The sequence below is a fragment of the Manis pentadactyla genome, chromosome 1 (assembly GCF_030020395.1).
Source record: "Manis pentadactyla isolate mManPen7 chromosome 1, mManPen7.hap1, whole genome shotgun sequence".
In the NCBI taxonomy this organism is placed as follows: domain Eukaryota; kingdom Metazoa; phylum Chordata; class Mammalia; order Pholidota; family Manidae; genus Manis; species Manis pentadactyla.
Window position 1 is genome coordinate 164652181 of NC_080019.1, and position 25269 is coordinate 164677449.

General features: G+C 40.1%; 2 long non-coding RNA genes across 2 annotated transcripts in view; one reads left to right on the forward strand and one right to left on the reverse strand.

Moving 5' to 3' along the window:
• Positions 1-1569: 1569 nt before the first annotated feature.
• LOC130683807 (uncharacterized) overlaps positions 1570-25269 on the reverse strand; it is a 73676-nt gene continuing 49976 nt past the window's right edge. The window contains exons 2-3 of the long non-coding RNA XR_008997797.1: positions 7709-7923; positions 1570-2370 (exon numbers count right to left, since the gene is read on the reverse strand). This is a non-coding gene — a long non-coding RNA (uncharacterized LOC130683807). The remainder of the gene's footprint in view (positions 2371-7708; positions 7924-25269) is intronic.
• LOC130683806 (uncharacterized) lies at positions 9880-11153 on the forward strand. Its single transcript, XR_008997796.1, has 2 exons — positions 9880-10205; positions 10318-11153. It is a non-coding gene; the product is annotated as an uncharacterized LOC130683806 (long non-coding RNA).

Below are 25269 nucleotides of genomic sequence, written 5' to 3' on the forward strand. Positions count from 1 at the left end.
TACCTTCCTGTTTTTGAAAATACACATTCTACTTTCATTGCATGTGGAGATCTTTTCCCTCATTATTTCAGGTAGCTTTAACCACATATACTAGTTAGAATATACTAGTTAGACCCAAATTTTTCTTTAGTTTCTCTGTAATAAGAAAGTCAAAAATAGATAAACTACGTTCAATAATTAATGTTTCATTATTTTATCTTATTTGGAAATGATCTAGACATTCAATGAATTTCATTCAACTTAGCAAAAACCAAAAACTTTTCAGAGCCTATTTTTAAATATACATACCATAAACATAATTTCTGCTAAAATGTTCATCTAAAAACTATCTCACATACGTCTGTCTAAATCATTTGCTCCCTACAATAATGTTTAGATTACTTATGATTACCTATGAAAACTAACAGACAAAATAAACCATCACTTTATGTAATTTTGCTAACAAATTTTGCAACAGAGATAACATGAACTTATTTGGTTAATAAACTCAGGTAGAGTAAAAAGTTATATGTTTGCATTATGTTCATTGTTAATAACTCTAAGATGTCTGCATTAATTAAATTAACAAAGCTTTTATCTACCAAAAATTATCCTAGAACTGCAAACTTGAAAAACATTTGAGTTACCTTCTATTATATTTCTGAGAGTTAGAAAAAATTTATAAATACTTAATTTAAGCCAATTAAATAGAACTGTTTTATTAACTAATTTTAACAATACTAACTGGAGATAATAATGTCACAAAACCTCAATAGACTCACATAAACAGAGACCTTATAGTTTAAAACCTTTAGCCATTAGATGGGTATGTGTGGGGTAAATGGAAGTTTTCAACCAGAATTCCTGTCTGGCCTTGATCGTGATATGCATATGAGAGCCTGTTTGCACATCAATGTGATGTTTATCCAGGCAGAGTCACCAGTCCCTCACCCAGTTGCTCCTTGTGGGTGAGGGAGAGCAGCAGCCATTCTCTCCTCCACTCCATTCCTGGTATGTAACTGGTCAAGCCTCTGCCAGTCTCCAGGGACTCACCCACAGAGTGCCTCCTGGAGGAAGGGGTGAGGGGAAGCAGAGTGCGCACTGCAGCTGGAGAAAGAGAGCTTGAAAGCAGAGCCCAGCGGGAGAGGGCAGAGCAGCTATGATTCAGAGAAAAGTGCTGCTGAGGGAGAGAGACTGAGCTGTGAGAAAAAAACCTTAAATTCCCAACTTATCCTTTCCCTTGTCTTCCTTTGGTCTCAACAGATTCATAATGAACTTGCCCCATGTGGAGAACCCCCTTCCTTCAGGAGCCACAGCATGAGAATGCAAAACTCACTAGTTAATAAAAGAATAGTTGGATCAAAACCACCGTTATGGAAGATGAAATAAATTAAGGTTACCTGCTCAGAGGGCTAGTTTTTTCTACTAATTTTTGTGGAGAGGACACATGATTTTTCATTTGTCTAAATTTTAAATGATCTTCCTCTTTTCATTCTATTTCTGATAAGAATTACCTCTCTGAGGTTTCTGCTTTTAATATTTTCACCTCAAGGTTACAGAAAAGAATGCAAGTCCCTCCAAGAAGGACTTAGGCTTCCTAAAGCCAATAATTTACAAGCTTTTCCAGATAAATAGGGAAGTTTTAGGATTGTTAAAAAGGAATAGCTGGACTTTGGATTGCCTCTAGAGTTGCAATATTTTAGTTTTTCAAAGATTTGTAAGATAAGAACCATTGCTCTAGATTTTGTTTACTTCTTAAGTTCAGGACAATTGTACTTCCAATGTCCTGATCTTCTATAGCTACAACTGCCTGAAGGCAAATAAGAAGAGCCCTTGGTGGACTTTGATTTTTGTTCTAATTTCTGTTCTTTCATCTTATTAAGGAAATCCCTGAGGCTAGCCACTATATCAGTAAGAGAAATCAGAGCCCTCTAAAAAGAATTTTTTCCTTTCAAATATAGTCAATTTAAAGGATCCATCATCTGGCCATTGACACGTAGGATCTTATTAATCTCAATAGCAAACAAATAAGTCGTTTTATGGTTTAACAGTGGACATGGCATCCCCAAAACAGGCAAAATATGCAGCCCTCACAAGATCTAGAAAATAAATTCCCAAATTTAGCCTAAAAAAGTTCTAGTGGCAAAATAGGGTACAACTCACATTTCCATCCAGCCAAATTAGTCACAAGGAAGGTTGAGATGACAAAGGCATTTTATGGACCTGGACCCCTTATGACAAATTCTTGCAAAAGCTGGCACAGTTGCACAAAGAGAAAGCTGATGATCAGATTCGCAGCTTATCCAGCTTACCACCAGATGTGCACCAATGCATGTATTTTCCAGTTGGTGGAGATGAGAGTATGTTCTCACTGATCATAGAGCCAAGCTCCTAAGACAGAAAAAGATGACAGGGAAATCTTACAGTTTTTCTTATATGCACATTATTAACAGCTTTAGCTAAGCCTTGTGTCTCCTGGAGCCAAACTAATACCTGAGAAGGGTGTGCTTCTGACTTGGGGATTGTGTGGTGTTTTTTATAAAGTTCCCCATTGGATGGAAATTTTTTTAAGGTTGGCAGACAACTTAGGTCAATCTAGTCCATTCCCAAACCAACTTACCCTAACAGGAAAGTCTCTGGGCTAGGTGGTGACTGCCCCCAGCAGCTCTTAAGTGTCCCACTCATGCCCACCAGTTTGTATCTTTGGCTTCCAAGATGTTCCTTAGCAACAGCTTTTACCTCATGTGCACCTTGTCTAAACAGATGCTGGTCTGGTGAGAGCTGTGAACAATCTGTGAGGCCAGCTTTAACAGCAGCCTTTATAGGGCCACTGCCTGCATTCTGCCTTATCGTTTCTCTCCTTATGACAAGTCACACAACAGACAAAGACAAAAAAACAAAACCAAAATAGTGACCATCTCTGGGAGGAAATGGATTAGTAAAACTAAGAGTACTCTACCAAATTTACCAGAGATGCTAAGCCCAAGCATGTGAATTCTACAGATATTTTCTCCTGCCAATCTAAATTCAGAAAGAGAAAGAAAAAGGGCTGTCACCACCTTTGTTTCCACAAGAGCCTGCAGACAGAGACCCAGGGGACTAATGTGGTAAGAAATATTACCTTCTGCTGGCTTTTGTCACATGCCCTATGATCTCTGAGCCACAGTAGACTCAAACTGAACAATGTTCAGCCAGCAAAGTTTATCCTGACAACTATTCCAGCTGTTGGATAGAAAACATTTTCCTCTACCCTTCTAGGTTCTTCTGGATATTATAAGAATTAAATTGACATGAGACAGATTAACAGGAGACAATCAGATATAATGATGTACATATGGGGAATCCATATAAACATGAGAGATTCCAAAGACAGACAGGCAAAATTAGGTACATATGTCATTTGGGACTAAGGAGAAAGGGTAGGAGTCTGAGGCTTCAAAGGGAAGGAAGATAAGTCACAGGAAGAATGGAAAGAGTAAATGTCTGGTAAATAAATGTTCCCTGGGCCATCCAGGAGCAATGCAACATAGAGAGGACTTGGATCAAACAGGCCTTTCTAGGATCCTCCCCATTCACCAGACCTTGTTCATATTATACCATAATGATTCAGGAGATAGCTTCCTTTCTGGAGCAGGTCCTTTTATCTAAATTCTTTGAGGTAGTCGGGAAAGGTCAAGTTGGGGGTGGGGAGGAAGGGAAGATGTCAAAATTTCTTCCTGAGTCTTTTGGAGCTTGATTGTTTTTAGCTCAAAATAATCCACATGTCAAAGTGGAACATTTTAGGGTGGCTAATTCTGCTCCCCTATAAAAACTATCATTTATCAAGTATCATACAGTATTCACCCATTATCAACAGAAAGAGCCTAAAACTTTAATAACCAGATTGGACTACAAAAGTCAGCAGACTGGACTAAGGCTTAAACAAGTGTACACAAAAAATAAGATTCATGCTCTGGAAAGAATGGAAAATTCAAAGAAGTTTTAAGAACATTTGCAAGCTTCATTTAAAAGAAATATTTGCATTGGTACGCCTCAGTCCAACTGTTACAGTCATATATGAATACCATTTTTATAATATACTGTTTTGTGACCTATTAATTTCACTGGACTACATATTGGGACCATTTGTTTGTGTCAATATATAGTCTTTTATAAAATAATTTTAAATATCTATTGCAGCATTCCATCACATAAATGTGCAGATTTTGCTTAACTAGTAGCTTGTTGTTGGGTATTAATGTTCCTCCAGTTTTTCAGTGTTATAAATAAATTTGAGGATGAATCTTACACATGTATTTTTTCACTCATCTCTGATTATTTCCATATGATAAATTCACAGTTAAGGAATTGCTGGGACATGGGTAGTCACATGTTAATGTTTTAACACCTTTTAGAAAGGTTGTACCAATTTATAATTCCACTGGAAATCAACCCTTTTTAAAAGCGAATTTTCTGTTTATCTATACCTCTATTCTGGTTCACCAATGATTTGAACTGGCTGAAACGATGGCCATAAACCCATCTCCCTTTCCTTATAATGTCATGGGGTAAATTTAGAGCTCATAAAATTAGCATACTCCCATGGGGGAGTTTATTCTCAGTTTAAACACAATAATGGCTGTCTCCATGTAATAATAGTAACTATAATGGAATTAACCTTTACAGAGAGATCATTACATAGCAGGTGGAATTTATAGTGCTTTATAGGTATTAACAGCCTTATGAGCTAAGTATTATTATTCTCTCCATTTTAAAGAGGAGGAAACTGTTATAAAAAGGGTAAATGCCTGATTAATGCATTTTTTCCATATTAATTTGTATCATCAAAACCTGGATTGTTTCAGTATTTCTGCAGATTGTATTTCTCTTAGTTTGCATCAGATTTGAAGGGGTTCATTTTCTCTCCAACAGATTAAACACCAACTTATGAGGAAACTTTTGCTCCGAGTATGAAATATTGTGTTTGCTGGGTCTCAGGACCACATGTGATAAAATCCTATAGATTCTGCCCCTCATTTCATCTTAAAAATGGGACTAGATTACAGCTCTGATTCCCAAGCACAGTGTTGTGACATACTGTCCCAGTCAGGTGGAGTTTGCCACAGGCAATTTGTCATGAGTACAAAAAGATCCTGAGTTTTCAAATGAGGTACTCTTCACATTAATTAAAGGGGATATAAGATTGTCTTTATGCTAAGATCACTTGCACTCATCACATTCCACCGTGTTTTCAGACAGGCAAGAAGCAGAAAAACGCAAACAACCTGCAGCCTATCTTGCCCCTGACCCAGGGCCAGCATATCTGCATGTGGGTTCCTGTGGGAAAAGTGCTGAGAAGCTCAGCTCCAAACTGAAGGAATCAAAGGCATGGCAATTAAAATGACTGAAGAGTGGAAAAGGCGCTCTTGTCTGAATACAATAGAAAAAATTTTTTTAAACGTTTCCATTCCCAGTTTTCTTTCCTCAAGTAGCACCATGAAGCCAAATTCAATTACCTTCCAAGAAAAGACAAGGTATGTGTGACAGGAGGGAAGATGGTGAAAGCACCGTGTTTATGCCTGAGCGTGTCAAAGGCTATCAAGATGGCCATGAGAAGAATGGGGCCTCCCCAAAACTTTGTTGTTAGAGAAAAGCTTTCTCATCAATGAACAGCTTGCCAAGCCCAGATAAGCAGCATGAAATGCAGAAGAAATGCCTCTCTTTGTTTATTCAGAGTCGCTTTTAGTCATTCATTTGCTTATAACTTGGAGGATGGACATTGCCTTCCCTGGCCCATTGGCTGTCTGGGAGAGGCCTGCCCTCTCAGGGCGGGGTCAGTCCTTTCTTTTGTTAACCGTTGCAGCTTAGGTTACCAATATTCTTGCTTGCTGGTAAGCATTTATGGTCATTGTCTGCTAATGAGGTCAAGGCCATGAACTATAAACCTAATTAGGACAGTTAACTCAGTGGGTTTCATAGTTACAAACTGGACACCGAACTCCAGATAGACTTACTTCAATTTAATGTCCACATTGGGGGCCAGTACAAGTCCAGCTTCTAGTGAGAAACAATTCAGAGCAGTGCCGTTTCAGTGTATATGTTGGTGTGTGAATCGTAAACCATTGTTATTATTCAAAGAATAAACATTTTCTATTTATGGGCAGCCTGATCAACAGTACGTCCAACTCACAAGCTCTTCCTACTGTTTATAATGGTTTGCCCTCCCTGCTTTTCTGGTATCTGGCCCCAAATGGCTTTTGCTGGACACTAACATCAAAGGTGCATCCTCCCATTATGCAACAATCCTCTGATTTGGGATGGTCTTTTTAATATGGGATGAATATTCTTTAATGTTGCTTTATCCTCTTTACAAAAGTCACATATATGCATTGTAGAAATAATAAAAAATGCAGAAAAGCATACATTTAAAAATTAAACCTCCTTTAGTCAATATGGGAAGAATTTTTTAAAGGAACTATGACTGAATGATAAAACAACTTTTAGCATTTAAGTGTTTTGATTAAATTATGGACAGTCCTCTGAGTAAATTCCATACTGTAGAAATGATTCAAAACTATCTCCTCATGCCATTGTTTTTGCCTCTTTGTTTACTTAAACATCATTATGGCTGTTTTCTCTTGCATAAATGTCAGTCTCTACTGAGAAATGCCATCAGATGCTTTTCTACAAATCATAGTTTTGTATGTATTCATCTTTGGAAAATTATTGCCAGGAAATATTACTGTCCTTGTATTAGAAGAACAAGACTATGATAATTCTGGAAATTAAATATCTCCAAAGGATGTGAGATAATTAAGGACAATAATGTTTACCACTTGAAATTATTGTTATACATCTTAAATTTAAACAGTGCTGTGTGTCAATTAGATCTCAATAAAATTGGGAGGAAAAAGATGTACACACTCACATGTTTACTACTTGAAGAGGTTAAAAAAAATTAGTGAATTTGAGCTGATAAAATTGTGTACACCTCACATCTAGGACCCTTAGTTATTAAACACGTCCACTAATCATAGTTGTGAAAAACTTTATTTCAAGATAGTGTGATGGATAAATGGATTTAAGCCATTTGCATCTTTCTTGCTTTATCTTGGGAGTAGCAAATTTTAATCATATTTCTACTCTTATAATTCAGGGTGATTGGACAATTGATTTTCTTTCACGTTTCTCCAAGCATTATGAAAAAGAAAAGAAAAAGTCATTTCCCGGACTCTAGAAGTGCTTAACATAGGATAATGTTTTCAGTTCCAGTGCCGTTCTAAAATTTTTGAAGAAAGGCAGTAAAAATAGAATGCAGAAGAAGGAAAGGAGCAGCTAGTGTTTACTTCATTAACTTAGAAGAGCTCTGCTGGCAAAGGGACTGTACACAGAGGATGATTAACTCCTTTAAAATTGGGAGCCTCTCACAAGGGCCAGAGTGCATCCTTCTGGTCCTGAGGAAAGGAATTAATCCATCCACCCCTTCTGACTGGGGGAGGAATGACCTGTTACTAGGAGCTGGTATCTTGGGTGCCACTGTTTGGCCAAACGCCAAGCTTTGCAAAGAGAAGTTGAAGTTGGGAGACTCTAGGGACTTGCACTGCTTACAGCATGGATGACAGTGTAATGGCAGCCCAGCAAACTCTCCTGAAAAAGGCTTGTGTGTCTAGGAGAGAAAGCCTTAACCCCTAAGAGGAAGAGGCATAGGAAAGAACCAGAAGGCCTGTTTTTTCCCGTTCAACTTACAGACCTGTTGTGTGGTCTTGGCCAAATCACTTCATTTCTCTGGGTCTCCAGCTCTCTCTGGGTGTAGTGCAACCCTTTCCAACTCTGACGCTGTGATTCTCATCCTGTGTGGGGCTGTAAAGCACAGTGCTGCTGACTGTCTTGAAAATCCCGTACAAGTCAGGAGGGAGCTGCTGCTGGTTGGCTCCTTCAGGTTCCTTTGGAGCTCACAGACTCCCACTGTTGGAACAAAAGCAAATACATGTGCCACTGCCTCACTGTTTCATTATTCCATTTTATTCACAACAGTAATTAAACCAATGCTTACCTTTTGGGCTGTGGAGGTTGTAACAACAAAAAAGGTCATTTCCATAAAGAAACGGTGCGAATCACTCAGTGCTTCCTCTTGCTGCCTCCTTTCTGTCTGGGTGGTCAGCAGCCTTTGTTCTTCAAATGAGAACGGCCCAAACCAATTGCCCAGCACTGGATTTGGAAATGATGTCTCACTCAGTCCTGTGCCTCCGGCCAGGAACCTGGAGGGCACCTGCCCCTCTCTGTCCCTGTGCTCTCCTGTCCAGTCCACCAGTCAGCCTGCCCATAGTTCATCCACTTCTCTCCATCTCCAGTGTGCCAGGCCCCCTCATCTGCCCCTGGAACTACTGCACTAACTTCCTAACTTTCTCCCTTGTCCCATCTCCCACCCATTCTCCTCATCATGAAGTACTCTTTCTAAAACATAAATCACTTTACTCTCAAGCTTACAGCTCTTCAAGGGTCTTCTCATTGCACTTAAGATGCTCTTCAGAATCCTCACCCTGGTTTACAAGATCTGACGTGGGCTCTGGGGTCTCTCCTCTTACCCCTCTCCCATTCGGTCACTATGCCCCTGGGGCCATTTACCCCTCAAAGCCTTCCCACATCTGTCTGTGAAATGCTCATTCCCATCCTTCCCCTGCTTAACACCTCTTCATGTTGTGGCTCTCCACCTGATCGTCATTTCCTCAGACAGGCCTGCTGGGTCTCCCCCTCCCCAAATATATCATGTCCCCTTGACCACCATCAGAAATTATAATTATGTGTTTCATGGTTTACTTGTTTATAACCTCTCCGTCGTGAGTTTCCGCAAAGGGAAGGGCAATGTTTTGTCCTCTTCGTCGCAGCTTCCCAGTGTGCACCACACTGGCCAGTCCACTGTGAGTAAATATTGGTGGGCTGATTGGCTAACTGAGGACCCTTCAGGGAAAGTTCCTTTCTTCTGGCCAGTTTATTTCCATCTGACATGCTACTATCAGGAGCAACCCTGCAGATGACAATTCCTTTGTATATTTTCACTTTTTCAAAAGCTCTCCCTATGAAAAGCCTTTTGGTTTTGTCCTAGACCTTATTGGAAAGTTGCTGTCCTATCTCCACATGCACTCTCTTTTGCTTAGGGATGCAGAAAGTTTAAGACCTTGCCAAGGGCAGGCATGGCTTCCAGACATATAATATGGTGATCAAGCACAGGAGCTCTGCGGTTACTCTACTGAGGCTTGAACTTGGCTCTGCCCTTTTCTAGCTACCTGACTTTGGGCAAGAAATTTCACCTTAATTTTTCAACTCTAAAAAGGGAATAATAAGACAAATTACCTTATAGGTTGTCTTGAAGATTTAAGGAGGTGGCAAATGTAAAATGGTTACTACAATGCCTGACATATAGCAACTGCTTGATAAACATTAGCTTCTATTAATATGTTTCACTCAACTCCTGAAGGAAGTCCAAATGCTGAGTTGCAGGGCTGGGGAATTCCTGGAGAGGCATCTTTTTCTCCTATCTTGGTTCCTATCACACATATTCTACCCTATATTTTGAGGTCCCAAAAGGTGGCAACAAAAATGTGATAGGCTTTAATTACCGACCCTATTCATTTGAAGCCATAGCAGATCTGAAATTTACAAGCCAGCAGTGTGAAATTGCTGATGACCATCATTTAAACCTTGGCAAAATGAATCATGTTTATGAATAACTAATAATATTTTCAAGGCAAGTCACTTTTTCCTAGAGAGTGTCGGTGCACTGGCATTTGGTGACAGATCAATACAGAGAAGGTGATAGTAACCTTCTAAACAGAAGCTGTAGCACACCTGGCGCAAGGGTACTAAGAGAAGTTAACATTCCACTCTACTGCCTTCCACTTTCCGGCTTCAGCAACGGGTTGGTTTTTAAACGAGAAGTGCATCCCAAGCTCTCAGTGAAGGCGGGAGTAGGAGGAGGTGAAATACAACCTTTATTTTCCCGACTGCTTATCATCCAATTCCTTGCTTTCCTCTGACTCTCATGAGTGATGAGGTCATCCCAGGGCAGGAAAATCAAACTCCTATTTTTCAAACCCAATAAAGGCCGGCATTGTTTGTCTGCGTAAACAGGCCGGACGGGTAGGGTGGCAGGAGCACCAGTGGCCCGCCCTCTGGCGGTCGCATGAGACAGTGGTGCCCTGCGCTCGGCGGAACAGCGACACGGAGGCGGAGAGGGTTCGTGCTAAAATGTAAGTTAAAATTAGATCAATAGTCAGCTTGGCTCTCTCAATCAATGCTTCGCAGGAAGAGCGTACAACCAGCTATTTATAAGCTAAACCCAGCATTATCTTCCTCTTTTAGGACGCAAAGATCCATTACTGTGCGCGGCAGGGGAGAGGATGCTGCAAGGAGCTGATGCATGTCACATTATAGCCTCGTCGGCTTGCCCCGGACTTACGCAGCCTCGCTCTGCGCGGGCGGGGAGTGGGAGGTACACTCCTGCAGCCGGCGACCCACTGAGCTCTCCAGGGCTCTTTCCCGGGCCTGCCGCCCAAGGATTCACGCCCGCCTATTCCTTACCACAGTGGAATTCTTAGTTTTTAAACAGAGAATGCCAAAAAGACGAACGATCACCAGGGGCCCTCTTGGAGATACAGAGAGCACGATGGCTCCTTCTAACCTTCAGGGGCCCGACTGCTTGTGGACAAGGGTTCCCAGCCTACCTTCCCGCAAGGAACTGCGTTACCCAGTGCTTGCTCAGACAATTGTTGCTGTAAATACCGGCAATCCACCAAACCCCCGCCTCCCCTTGCCACCCCCACCCCCACCCCCAAGCACGGATAGGAACGTATTTACAGCAAGCAGGCTTGTCTGGTTGCATTCTTTTTAAGGCCTTGGAATGAAGGGGTGCTCCCTCCACCCCTGAGGTACTGGAGCAACTGGACATTCTCAGGCCTTTGCCACTGTGGATGGAAGCCACCTCCCATATTTAGAGAAATGTCCACGCCTAGCATTTGTGTTAAAGTTGTTAAATTGTTTCCTGATTGTGAAAGATGCTCCAGAAAAAGAGGCAAACCTGGTACAGCACAACTTCCTCGGAAACAGGACAAAAAATACTTCTGAGGGAAAAAATAGGCATTCTTGTCTTTGATATGTATGGAGCATATTTTATATACATGTATTTGTTTTTCCTTGAATTTTGATTTTTCTATTTTGCAACTTTCTTTAATAAGCATGTACTATATTTACCATCTAAAAACTTTGGAGTGAAAGAATTTAGTATTAGCTTAAATGTATATTAGATATATTTATAGAATTAACTGATTGTTTTACATAAAAGGATTTTGAGCTTAAGACAGAAACTGAAGTATTTGTCATTTAGAAACCTTTTTCCTCCTCTTCAAATTCTTTTTGGCTTACCTCCAACATAGATCCTGCGTCTGCCCTTTTCTCCCCACCTAGACGGCTTCTAGCTTAGTTACAAGTCACCATTCATTATCCTTCACCTGGATTACAAAACAGCATCATGTCTGGTCTTCCTGGATTCACTGCCTCCCCACTGCAGTCTTTGCATTCCACATAGAACTAGATTGCTCTTCTAAAATGTAAATCAAATAATATCTCTTAACTTTCTAATAGCTTCCTTGGCTTCCCTTTGTACCTCAGTTAACCCCAAATTCCTCCCCAGAAGCCAGATGTGGTGTGTGAGCTGGCCCCTCTCCACCCATGCTCATCTCACTTTCTCACTTTTTGTCATAGCATGCTTTCACCTAGCACCTTCTTTCTAGATTTCAGACCCATAAAGTCCTAGTACTTGCAGTTCATTCGGTGCAGAATTCTCTTCCGGAAGATCTTCTTAAAGTTACCTCCTTCTCATCATTTCAGTCTCAGCTCAGGGATCAGAGACCTTAGCCGACCACCTGCTGCCTGGCTACAGAACTCATAATTACATTGCCCTATTTTATTTTCAACACTGTGGTTCTCTGAGTCTTGTTTGTTTATCTATTGTCTTACAGCTTATTCTCCCTTTCTACAGAATGTAAGCTCCATAAAACAGGCTCCTTATCCTTCTTGTTCACTATTATTCTTTGGGTTCTAGATTAATAATACCTGGCCCATAGTTGATATTCAAATATATTTACCGTATGGGTGTGATTTCCTAGTACTTCTAGCATTATGCATATTCTGCCTTGAATTTTACAGCTGTTTTTATACCCATATGCATCCTCCTCTCAAGTGTGAACTCCTTGAGGCAGGATCATGTTCAGTTCATTTTATGCTCTATGGGCTTAAGGAGTCTGACACATTGCAGGTGTTCAATATATTTAATGGATTGAATTGCAGTAAGTGTGTGGGTATTAAGCTGACACATATAACTTTGCCCCTGATATAGGGAAAGTTTGCACCAGGGAAAATGCAAAAATATTATGATATCCAAAGGGATATATGGTTGCTTTAATCCTTTTAACACCACACACACACACACACACACACACACACACACACACACACACACACGCACACACATTTTCAATATTTTGAAAGAACATTCATATCCACTATTTTATTTGATCTTAATACCAGCTCTGTGAGATAGGCCTTAAGATCTGCACTTTACAAATGTGAGAACCAAAGCTTAGGGACATTAACTGACCTGCTCAAGCTTGCACAGTTAATATGAAGCAGAGACAAGGATAGAGCACGCTAATTTCAAACACCCACAAATATGAACACATAAAAGCACACACACATTCATGTGCACATTTGGCAACATTTTCCCTCCTCAACCACATTGTAGTTTGGATCAAATGGGATCATAAATGCAAAGTTTCTTGAATAGAGTCTGGCATATGACAGGCTCCTGATAATTGACCATTCCTTCCTCTTGCCTATACTATGGTTGCCATAGTCTCTCTATCCCCAGTAAGAAAGAATGCATCTATCTTTACTTTGTTCTTTTTATTATTATACTGATTACCAGGATCCTCCTTATTGTGAAATATTAATGCATAATATTAATTGGACACTTTCACATATCTGAGCAATAGCAAATGGATTTTTGCTAACTGGCAACCTATTGCTCTTTCATCTTTTCCTCTGAACACAAACCAATGAGAAAACTTATACCTTATAGTTATATCCAATGTGAATACCTACCAGAGCACAGCTTAGCTTAAGTTACGTAGTTCAGTATCAATGAGGAAATGGCACATAAAATGACAAAGCTTATCAATAATAAGCAAACAGTAAATGTAGCACAGCCAGAGAGGTCAAGTAATGTGCAAAATTACTTTTACCATAGGCAAAAAAATCGAAAGCCCATTCTGACCATTCATTCATTTATTATTTACTGAGTGTATTTTATTTGCCAAGTACTTTCATAAATGTTGGGAATACAGAGGCAAACAAATATTGATGAGGTCTCTACTGATATGAGTCCAGTAAAAAAAACAGACTTAGACCAAAGAATCACACCACGGAGATCAATGTTGTGAGAGGGCAAAACAGGAGGAAGTGACATAAGAATTCAGAATTCCTTGAAGATGTGATGAATAAGCTGAGCTATGTCTTGAGTTCAGGTGTGACTCAATGTCACCAATAGTTACTAAAGAAGGAAGAGGAGGATGAAATTATCAAATAAGCAAATAATAATTATAGTTGACTAAAGTTTAAATTGTTTCATTTAATAAATATTTCTTAGATGCCTACAATGTGCCCGGTAGGTGTCTAGGTACTGGAGGTGCAGTAGCGGTCAGAGACAAATATCCCTGCCCTCAGGGGCTTACATTGTACTGGGGGGAGGCATACAATAAACTAATAAAGAATTTAAATAAAAAGAATGTCAAAAGGTGAGTTCTGCTAAGGAAAAATAACCCAACAGAGCAGGATAAGGAAGTGGGGTGGGGTGGGATTGTGAGGTACAGTTTACAAGCCTTCAGAGATCAATACATTGAGCAAGACCCAACAGTGGTAAAGGAGCAGGCAGTGCTGATCTTAGGGCTGGGGTGGGTGATTTCAGAAAAAATAGCTTCTGGAGGGAGGACTCTGCGAGTACTATAACCCTGAGGCAGCAGCATAACTGAATTGTTTGAGCAAGGGCCAGGAAACTGGTCTGTCTGAAGTACTAGAGGTGAGTTCAGCAAGGTAATGGAGCTTACGGGACCTTGCAGGTGATTGTAGTGATTTGGCTTTTACTCCATGTGCAGTGGGAAGCCATTGGAAGTTTTGGAGCAAATGATTAACCTTATCTGACTTAGGTTTTAAAGTCCCTCTGGCTGCTGTGTAGAGAGCACTCATTATGTCCTAGGAATGTGCTAAGTGTCTCACAGAAGACTTCATTTGGTCTTCACAATTCTGAGGCATACCCATTTTACAGGTAAGAAAACCAAGGTGTAGGTAGTCTAAGTACTTACTCAAGATCACATGGCTAATAACTGACAGAGCTGAAATTAAAATCCACACAGTGGGATTCCAGCACTCAGGCCATTAATCACAATATCAGAGTGCCTCCCTAAGAGAGACAGGGACTGTGGGTGGCGATGAGAGTACCAGTAATACCCGTCATTAGTTAAGGGTCTTCTAGTCACTGCCCTGGCTCTTCTCATTAATCTTGCTTTCATCTCACACAAAGCCTATCAGATAGTATTATTACCCTTTTAATATGGATAAGGGAACTGAGACTCAGAGAAGTTACGTAACTAACCTAAGTTCAGTTTATAATTAGAAGTTCAAATTCAAACCCAGGACATGCTTTAGTGCCACCCACATAAATATATTCAACTTTAAAATACATTGTAAAAAGCCTGTAATCATGTCTTGTGTTTTAGAAAAATCTATTGTATCTTTCTCTTTAGATTGGAGTGCTTAGTTTATTTTTTAATATAATTACTGAAATAGTTTATTTAATTCTACTTGCTATTTTTTCTATTTATCTCATCTATCTTTGTTTCTCTGTTCCTCTTTTCCTACCTGCTTTTGAAGTATTTATATTCCACCTATCTCCGCTATTAGCTTTTGGTCATACATTCTTGATTTTCTTTTAGCTTTTACCCTAGAGAATCACTATGCCTTCCTAGCTTCTCTCTATATCAAGTCAGTATTTTTGCCACTTCATAAGTAGTACATGAACCTTACAACAGTTTAACCTCGTTTTAGGTCCTCCAGTTCTTTGCGATATTACTTAAAATTTTACTTCTACATTGTTAGGTTCTCATAAATCTTTTCTTATTTTTGTTTTATAAAAGTTTTAAAATGTCAGTGTTTAAGAATATTTGTATACATATTTATCCTTTCTAGTGTTCTTTATTGGTTCCCAGTGTTTAATATTTCCACCTGGGATTGTCTTCCTTCAGCCTGAAAATTTTCCTTTAGTAAATGTTATAGTGCCATTCTCTGGAGACAAACTCAGTTAAGCTTTGTTTTTTGGAAATATCTTTATTTTGGCTTAACTTTTGAAGTATATTTTCACTTGGTATAAAATATTTTTATTTTGGCTTAACATATGAAGTATATTTTCACTTGATATGCATGTTTTTTCAGCTCTTTAAAGATGTTAAAGCATTATCTTCTAGTGTCCATTGTTCTCTATTGAAAAGTCAGCTATTAATTTCCTTGTCATTACTTTGAAAATCATGTGTCTTTTGTTTTCTTTGGCTCTTTTCAGATTTTTTTTCTTTGTCTTTAATTTGCTGCACTTTAACATGATGTGGTTTTCCTTGTTTTATTCTTCTTAGTGTTCCCTGTTCTTGGAAAATTCTGTAGTTATTTCTACAACAATTGCTCTTTTCCAGCCCCTTTCTCTTACCCCTCTGGGACTTCAGTTATACATATATTGGATCTTTCGACTGTGTGTCACACATATTTTATATTTTATTATTTCCACTCTTTTTTCTCACTTTTGTGTTTCAGTTTGTCTCTTCATTTTCTTTCTTTCTTCTTTTTTTTTAACTGATCTTGTCTTTGATTTAATATACTATTCCTTATGCTGTCAAGCTCATCTGATTAATTCTTCAGTATAGATATTGTATTATTGTATTTTTTCAATTCTAGAATGCCCACTTCTTTTTTTTTGCCCATTCCAATTCTCTGTTGAAAATCTTAATCTTTTAATCTATTTCTATTTCAATACAGTAATCTTAATCATTTTAAAATCATTCTCTGCTCATCACCATATCTGGATCATCCATGGGCATGCTTCTTTTGTTTGTTTTTTTCTCTTGATTATCAATCTCATCTTCCATTCTCTTCTCATGTCAGTAATTTTGGATTGTATTATAGACATTGGGTATTGAACAAGCAACCCAAACAAAATAAAACAAGAATACAGAGAATGTTCAGATAAAATCTCCTACCATCAAGGGCTTCTCCTTTCCTCCGGTAGGCAGGCAGGTAAAGACTGAGCTGGGTGTGAGGCTGGGTTGCATCTTTAAGTAGGTCTCCAGTTCACCTCCCATTTATCCCTGTTCTTGCAGAGGGCACTTTAGGACTTTAGATAGGGAGCCTAGCAGCTTCCTGTCTTCTTAGCTCTGAAATTCTGCTCTTCAGAGATTTTGAGCTTACAACTTAGACTGCTACTTCACACAGGTTCAAAACCTGGCAAATGGTTTAAGAGGAAGAACTGTTGCACATTCATTGCAAATCCATATTTCTAGCAGGATTTTGTCTCCTAGACACTGAAGGTTATAACAGATTTTACTTTCTCTTTCTGACTCAGCCCACATAAGCTTTCCCCACCCCAGAACATAAGGCAGTGAGTCCTGCATTCTGTACTTTTCTGTTTTCTAACCTATTATTCTAGTCCTCCACATTCACCATAAATTCCTCTGGTTTCTGCTTTTCCCAGTGGATTCCTTCTGCTTGGCCCAAATCCAGTCTTTAGCTTGTACCCCAAATGGGCAAATGCTCATTGGGAAGTGAATGGTTGGTATTGTAAGATCACTTAGGAATTTTGGTTTAATTCTCTTTGCATCCATCACTCTCAGTGTCTTTAGTGATATTTGCAGTATACAGTTGACCTATGAGCAACATAGGTTTGAACTGTGTGGGTCCACATATACACAGATTTTTTTTTTCAATAAGTAGACCGGAAAATTTTTTTGGAGATTTGTGATAATTTGAAAGACCTTTTCTATAGCTTACTTTATTTTAAGAATACCGTATATGATACATACAACATACAAAATATGTGTTAATCAGTTATGTTACTGATAAGACTTCTGGTCAACAGTAGGCTATTAGTAAAGTTTTGGGGGAGTCAAAAGTTATACACAGATAAGAGGTTTGGTCTCTCCTAACCTCCAGTTCGTTCAAGGATCAACTGCACCTTCCCCCCACCCCTTCTTGCTACAGTTTGGGTGATACCCACACATTCTATCCAGAAGTGACAGTCCCTCTCAGATGTATAATGGGTTAGAGATTTTGGAGCTAGAAAGGACTCTATCACTTAACTAGTAGAGTTACTTCAGTGGAAATATAGAAAAATAGGTGTTTAGAATGGTAAAGTGATGTATTCAAGGCCAAAAACTAGTGAGACTAGGAACTAGATCTGAGGTAAGTCTTGAGGTGGGTCTCCTGATCCAAAGTCTGATATTCAAGAAGACAAGAAGAGGAGAAAGAGACAGAAATAAAGACAATACCCCACAGCAAGGACTCTACCTGAAACAGAGCAATTTTGGAGTCCTTGTTACAGCAGTCCAAGCCATCAGCCCCCAGCGGTTCATGGTGGAAGACCTAGCTGAGGTCTTGTAAGTCAATCACAAAATCTAACACTTGCTTATTTCTTTCTTTCCTACCTTGTTGGAAAGCACAATTTAAAATGGAACGCCCATGGTAAGAGCTCCTCTAGGAAAGGCTACAGATCAGGCAAATAAGGTGGGACCATGGAGAGGGAAAGGCTGCTGTGAGCAAGCTGAGAATAGTGTCCTCGGTGGGGGCACATTGGAGCTGGTGGACTTTCAGGACATTGTACTTGCTGTAGGCTCAACAGGGCAACAGAGCAGCTGAGACAAAGACTGGGTTCACACCCTTTGAAAACATGAAAAGTAAATGCTTTATCCTTGTCTATGTAGAGAGAGTTTATCACTGTCACCTTTCTCCCCTCTCTTATTGTTGATCTGGGCCAGGTTTGAAAGGCAGGGAAGAGAAAGTTCAGTGTTAATGATGAGATGGGACTCTGGAACAGGCAGCAGAGAGACATCCCTTCCCAAGATGCTCTTCACCCTCCCACCAACAAATCAGTTACTGTGGTCAGCCCTTGCCTCACACATGGGGTAAGCAGAACTGTTTGAATTTATAGAGAGTCAAAATCATGAGATGATACTTTAAAATAAATGTGATTTTTATGTTCAATCTTTTATACAGTGGTGGTAATTTATTTAGGTTTTGCAGTACTTGGTCTTATTCTTGATTGAAAAGTTTTATCTCTACTGAAGCCTAGAAGAGAGGCTGCTAAGCAATTTAATGATGTAAACAAGTAAAGGGGTGGAGTTCAGGATCAATGGGAACTAGTATGTTCAAACAACTTAGAGGAACAAACTATATTTAAGGATATTATCACATTATTGTCTACATGCAAATGTGTGCTATTTGGAAATGAATCACATATCTTCATTAAAGAAGGATGTCTTGTTTATCACCCTTGTAGCAATTTCTGTGGCAAAGAAATCCCCATTTCTTTCAAATTATCCACTACTGATTATAGTTAACATTTCTTGAATATTTGCTATGAACTAAGCATTTTCCTAAGCAAGGAATGCTTTTTGCCAGCTATCACTTCATCTTTACAGTAGTTTTATGAGGTAGATGCTACTATTATCTTCCTTTAAATATGTGAGGAAACAGACTTAGCCAAGGTTAAGAAATTGTCCAAGAACATATAATAAAGGGTAAAGCCTGGTTCAGTCTGAACCAAAAGCCCATGTGCTCATTATTAAATGATTTTGTGCTAATCAGAATGGTCTCTCAACAGCTCCAGACTAGTGGTGCAAATCTTTCATTTTGAATGATGGTCACCTGGTGTGGTTTGGTTCCTAAACACCTCCATTCCTTCTTTCTTTTCTGCTCAGCTAAGCACCTTGGTGACCCCTCTTCTCTCTGCTAGGGGTGGTCATCTCAGTTACCTGACTCATGAGAAAGGGAAATGGGAAGTGTTTGGAAGCAAGACTGACCTGGTATTTTCCCTGAAGCAGCCCCCTTGCTAGGCTCCAGCACTTGCCTTATTAATTTCACAGCCTCAGACTATTAACTTAGGTATTCCTTGTGTATAAAACTGGACTAATAGTCTCAGCCTTGCAAAGTGGCTGAGGAAATGAAATATTTCATGTAAAGTGCTGAGGTCAATGCAGACACATGATAGCACATGTCAAATATGAGTTCTCTTCTCTTTCCTGTTTCTATCATTAATGCATCCTTATGGGGTGTCTCTCTTCAAAGTTAGCTCCTGTCTAGGATATTTTTGAGTACTTTGTTGACAATCCAGACAGCATATAATTGGGGGAGATTTCTGAGGTGATTGATGTAAGGGCATCTTTAGACAAGAATTATCCGCTTCCTACTTTATGTCTTCATAATTCTTATACTTGCTTCGGGAGCAGTCCTCCACTTCAAATACTTCCCAATTTTCCCATTTGGCATAAAGATTTCCTATCTTTGTTCCTGCTTCATCCTGACAAAGATCCTGTGGTAACATAACCAAGAAGGAGAATTTAGGATTCCTTCTCAACATTAGGAGTCATCTGAGGTTGAACAGCCCTCCTTGAACGAGGGAGGGAGGGGTGGAGGGGAGCACTTTTCTGCTGTGATAAATTTGTCTTCATGACAGACTCAAGCCACTGACCTCCAGGTGGAGCTGCATGAAAGAGAGACAGAAGGGAAACATACAAAACCCAGGTTGGCGCCCCAGAGAAGGTGATAGCCTGAGATGGTGTGTGTTCCTTTGCAAACTTACAGGAAAAAGAGTGACAGTTTAATTCCACAAGAATTTGAAGAGACTGCCAGTGTACTCAGCCAGCTCAGGGTAGGATGCAAAAGAAGTGACTCATGGTCCCCAAAGAGCTGGCAGTCTTTGGGAGTGGCAGTGTATAGACACGGAGGAAGAACAGCCAAAGACCAGCTTTATCAGTGGTGAAGTGGGTGCAGCTCGGCATAGGACACGTTTGCACAGACTAGAGAAAGGCTGTTACCATGTTCTACATGCTGCTATATTGCAGACACTAAATTAGATGGGTTAAATAGATGACCTCATTTAATTTAACCGTAAAAACATACCTTTGACATGAGCCTATTTTAATGGTGAGGAAATTGAAGCACAAAGAGATAAAAAAATCTGCCCAGGATTCAACAGCAAGTGAGCCATAGGACTTCGACTTAGATCTGTCTGAATACAACATCCACACTCTCGGATGGCCTGGAGTCATTTGCTAGCTGTGTGACTAAACCCTCCCAACTTTTCTACACTTCCGTTTCCTTCTGTAGTGAATGGAGATTGAATACTGTACTAGAACTGTTTGGGTGTAACACTCTTCTCCGGCAATAATCCCCCCACCTTAGCCCTTGATAATTGGGCATCTTTGTATTCTAACCACATGATCATGCCCCCAGATGGAGTCTGTTCAGACACCTGACTCAAGGGAGAGGAGAAAGTAGAGATAGTAGAGATAGTAGAGAGCTACTTGAAATCTGTCTGTCCTGAGGCCTGACTATTCAGTATTTCCTAGACTCTGTGAAGACAACGCCTCAACCTTACAAAAATAGTTTCCCCCCAGCCCTCATTCCTCTCTGTTTTCTTGGGCTGAAATGAGTTTCTGTTACTTGCAACCAACAGATCCCTTACTAGGACAAATACTTTCCTCATAGAGTAACTGTGAAGAGTCCACGAGATAAGGAAAATTGCAAAGGGCAAGATCAATGAGACCACAGCTATTTATCTTAGTAAGTAAAATAGTAATTTGGCCTTTGTAATTGGGTCCCAAGATTTTTCAGTTTATGTAATGCTTCATTACATCAAAAGAGGATTTGTGTAAGTTTCACTTTTGCTTTTACTACCAGGAGGAATCAAAGTGGCTGGTAGTCACATCAAACTAAAGACACATAGGCCCCAAGTTCTCTGTATATGGGACAGAGTGGCTCCCGACTGGTCATCTGGTCAACACCTTAAATTAATTAGGTTTCCTCTGGAGCCAGACTGTACCCTGCAGAATCTTCTAAAGTCAGACTGACCAACAGACTGCCTGACTGGCTGGCTAGCTGGCCATGCTTTCATCTCTACCTGCATGAAGGTTCTAAGAGGGGAGTGCAACTCAAATCCAACAAGCTGTTTTACCAAGGAGACTTCTTGACTTGGTTCAGCTGCACCGACTGGCCATGTTTCTCAAAGAAACAAAGCCAGTGCAGTGGTGTATAAACAGCCTGAGAGTATAAAGCTGCTTCTTTTAAAAATAAATGTTGCACTGGACATTTTAAGATGGGCATGTAGTATCACAAATGCTTTGCCTCTGGGCTGATGAATCAGTAGTTTTGAATGGCTGGCTGGAGACAGCATACTTTCTGCGGGCATATTATTAGTCACATGGATGCATATTGCTTTATTTATCAGACCTCAGAGTTCCAAGTCTTCCTTTGTTCTTGCTAATTTCAACACGCCTTGAATTACAGCAGAGCCATTTTAACCTGATTCTTCTCCCAGATGCCTCCACGTGCCCCCCCAGCCTCGCCTACTTTCTCTGCAGCTAGCACTGCTAGGCGCTCCACCCACCAGTCAGGCAGCAGAGGAAGCAATATTTTTTTAGCAAGTTTTTCCCCATGGCTGCTTTATTATTTAACTCAGGCCATGTAAATCACCAGTCGGAGGGTGGCCTTTGGGTGAACCTCACTTGGAATCTCAATTGACTGGTGCAAAGACAGTCAATATATTTTCCTGCTACTTTTCATGAATCTCACTTTTCTCAGCTTTTGTCTATTAGGATGTTAGGATTCTTTAAAATAAGTACCTTTTGTTGGTATTATTAAGGGTCCCCACCCCACTATGAAGCAGGAAGTCAGTGCATACTCTCTTGGAGAATTTTGGAAGCATTTCATGGGACAGAACCTGGTGCCGTATAGATACTACGATGGTCTTTAACTGTATGATTTCTCAGAAGAGAATGCTGAATCCTGCTTTGCATTTGGTGTCTTTTTGCTGTCAGGCAATCTGATCCACAGAGATCACCCTGCACAGTAAGTAGATCTCCCTCTTCCTCAGTCCAGGAGAGGGTTTTTGACTTTGATCCAGAATTTGCAAACAGGTTGGACGAGTGGAGGTAAGGAAGGAACTCATTAAAGTGAGAGAAGCAGGGAATGGCAGCTGCCTTGCAGGCAGCAAGAGCAAGGAAAACAGAGGGAAGAAAAGGAAGTTCATAGAACTCCTGCTCAGCATGGAGCAAATCCCTTGCCAACTCCTGAAGCCAGGGTCACCTGACATCCAAAATCTGCTTGAATATTCACAGCATGAACAAAGCCCCTACCATGCCAGGATTTGGGGAGCCTCAGAGCACTGGATGGAGTGAGATTACAATCTGAGAACTTTCAGAAGACAAAGAAAGGAGATTTTTTTGGACAGGCTGCTAAAGAGCATGATCGTACAGCTGCAGTCCTGTCTGGGTCACCTAGGCAATGGGAACCTGCAAGCCCAAATCAGAGCTCTCAGAGTAGCCCTTCCCTACTTGCCTGAAGTTGAACAGAGAAAGAGAGAAGATTTGTGCTTAAGACTAGAAAATTGAATGAAATAACAAAGTGACAAAGACATTTACCATAAGAGGTGGACATTGGTGAGTTCTTGTCTTTACTATGAAAAAGAGTTCAGAGACAAAGTGCAACAGGCTTATGCAACAAGGTTTATTTGACAAGACAATACACACTCAAGGAGATGCACTTAGAGGTTTAAGATTAGGGTTTCTAAGAATTATAAGAATTGTGTAAAGAGCCATGGGAGCGTGGCTGACTGTGGTCTGATGATGTCTGTCTCCAGTGAGAGATATTATGTCACCATCCATAGTCAGTCCCCTAGATGTTCTGTAAAATACACTTAAAACAAGGAATTTAATGGTCTTGTTCTTTTCCAAGATAATGGTTACCCTCAAGCAGTGGAAACATACCATTTAGAACTGTTTTCCCTGCCTGGATAGGGTCAGTTGTTGGCTAATCACCATAAAGTGTGTTCCGAATCTTACCTCTTTACTCCCTGGTTTATAAAATGAATCTTAGCCTTAAGATGGAGTCCCTCCTGTTCTTACTATACTATGTGTAGCTCGGCATTTTTCATCAAAGGCAGGAAAATTAATCATGATGCTTGTCCCATGTCCCTGTTCTACCTCACTTTAATTACCAAGATCTTCAGGAAAATAAATTCTTATCAGTGGATTACACTGTAGACATGAGACAGAAATCCTTTTGTACAACATCTTTCTCCCAGGAGGGTGGAGGGGTGGGGAGTGGCACTTACCCAATTGCCTTCTCTGTGTACTAGAACCTTGGTGGCAAAAGTCACACAGTATTTACCCAGGCCAGACATCTATCTAAACTGTGCTTGGATGGATTAGCCTGGGACTTTATGAATTCAATGATTAATGTTCACCAAACTTGTGAATGATAAATACATTCAAATATAAAATAATAGTGAACATTTTTCAAGCAGTTACTAAATGATGGGAATGAATCTTACCTCTTCTTATCCTCTGAGCAATGCTACAGAGTCAAAATAACAGCTAATATTTACTAAGCTTTCACTATCTGCCAGAAATTATTCCAAGTACCATCCATGCACTAACTTACCTATTTAATCTTCCCAGTAACCCTTTGATGTAGGCATAGATTTTCAACCCATTCTATAAATGAGGAAGCTGAGGCATACAGACAAGTTAGATCACTTGCTCAAGGTTTTATAGTCAGCAAGTGCTGAAGCTAGAATTCAGCAGTCCAATTTTAAATCCTATTTAATGAACTACAACCATCTCTACAAAAGACCCATGGTGGACCAGTGAAAATTTCCAGTTCCTTCTGTGATTAAGAAATAGTTGCTGCTTACATGAGGTCAGGACTTCACTGCTTTCAGAGTCTGCTGATCCTCATTGGGGCCCCTACACTGTTTTTACCACAGGCAGCGTGTACTGGAATGCTGGTGTCTCCTTGTGGGACTCTGTCACTACCTGGAGATTTTTTTTCTCCATCTCTGCTAACATAATTTCTCAGCTTTCCCTTTAAATAAGGTCTTTGTTGATTTTTATGGATTGGCTCCCCCTGTACTTTCTGCAATATACCTACCTCTAATTGCCAAGAAATGTCTTTCTTTGAGTTTGTTTACATGGCACTGTGGCTCTGTCTGCTCAGACTATGCCCTCCATGCCCTGTCTGTGTTCCTCTCCTCGATTAGCATTCTCTGCCACATTAAGTCTGTGAAAGAGCCAGATTTCTCTGCCTTTGCTTGGAAGAAACATTTTAATATTGGGAGATTTCAGCTGAAAAGTGAATGTCCCATCCAGCACCTCTATGATGCAATTAAATCTTCACCAGTAATAATAGCTCAGGAGTGTTCTAATATGTTTTAAGCATTTCATATCCAATATCAAGTACATTACCTAAAAAATAGGAGCCCTACCTTCTACATTGAAGAAGAGTAGTAAAAAGGAATGTACAGGGACTCGAGTCAAGTGAACTGGGGTTTGCATCCCCATTCTAGGATGTACTGCCTGTGTGGCCTACAGCCACTTAATCTCTGTGAGCTTCTTCACCCATAAAACAGAGATAACACCACCTCACAGAGCTTTCTGAGGATCTAAATGATAGCAGAGGTGATATTCTTGGTGTAGACTAGATATGCAATTGTTTTTCTTTTCTTTCTTCAAATTTCCTGTTCAGCCAATATTTGACCATTACACTTAACCTCTGGATCTCAAGTTCCTTGTTTTAAAAATCAAGTGTTAGGGTAAGTCAACTGCCAAGATATCTTCTATCTTTGTTTCCTGTAAGAATCTGTACGGAATGAGGATTTGAAACCAAAGCCTACATACCACATCAGTGCACTGAACTGCAGGGCTCAGAGCCACACCCAGTAGATCCTTGAACAACGGCAGCTAAGCAATGGCTCTCAATGATATTGTCTAGATCATGGACAATCTATGCTATGACTCAGTGGGATGTGTCTTGCCCAGTAGGTTTACTAAGGGCACAAATCCAGAAAGAGGAATTTCACTGGAATGACAAGACAATGCCTCACGTAGGACACAAGCAGATGACAAAGAGTTACTGAATTGCTGACTGATGGGCTAGATGACTCATCCGCTC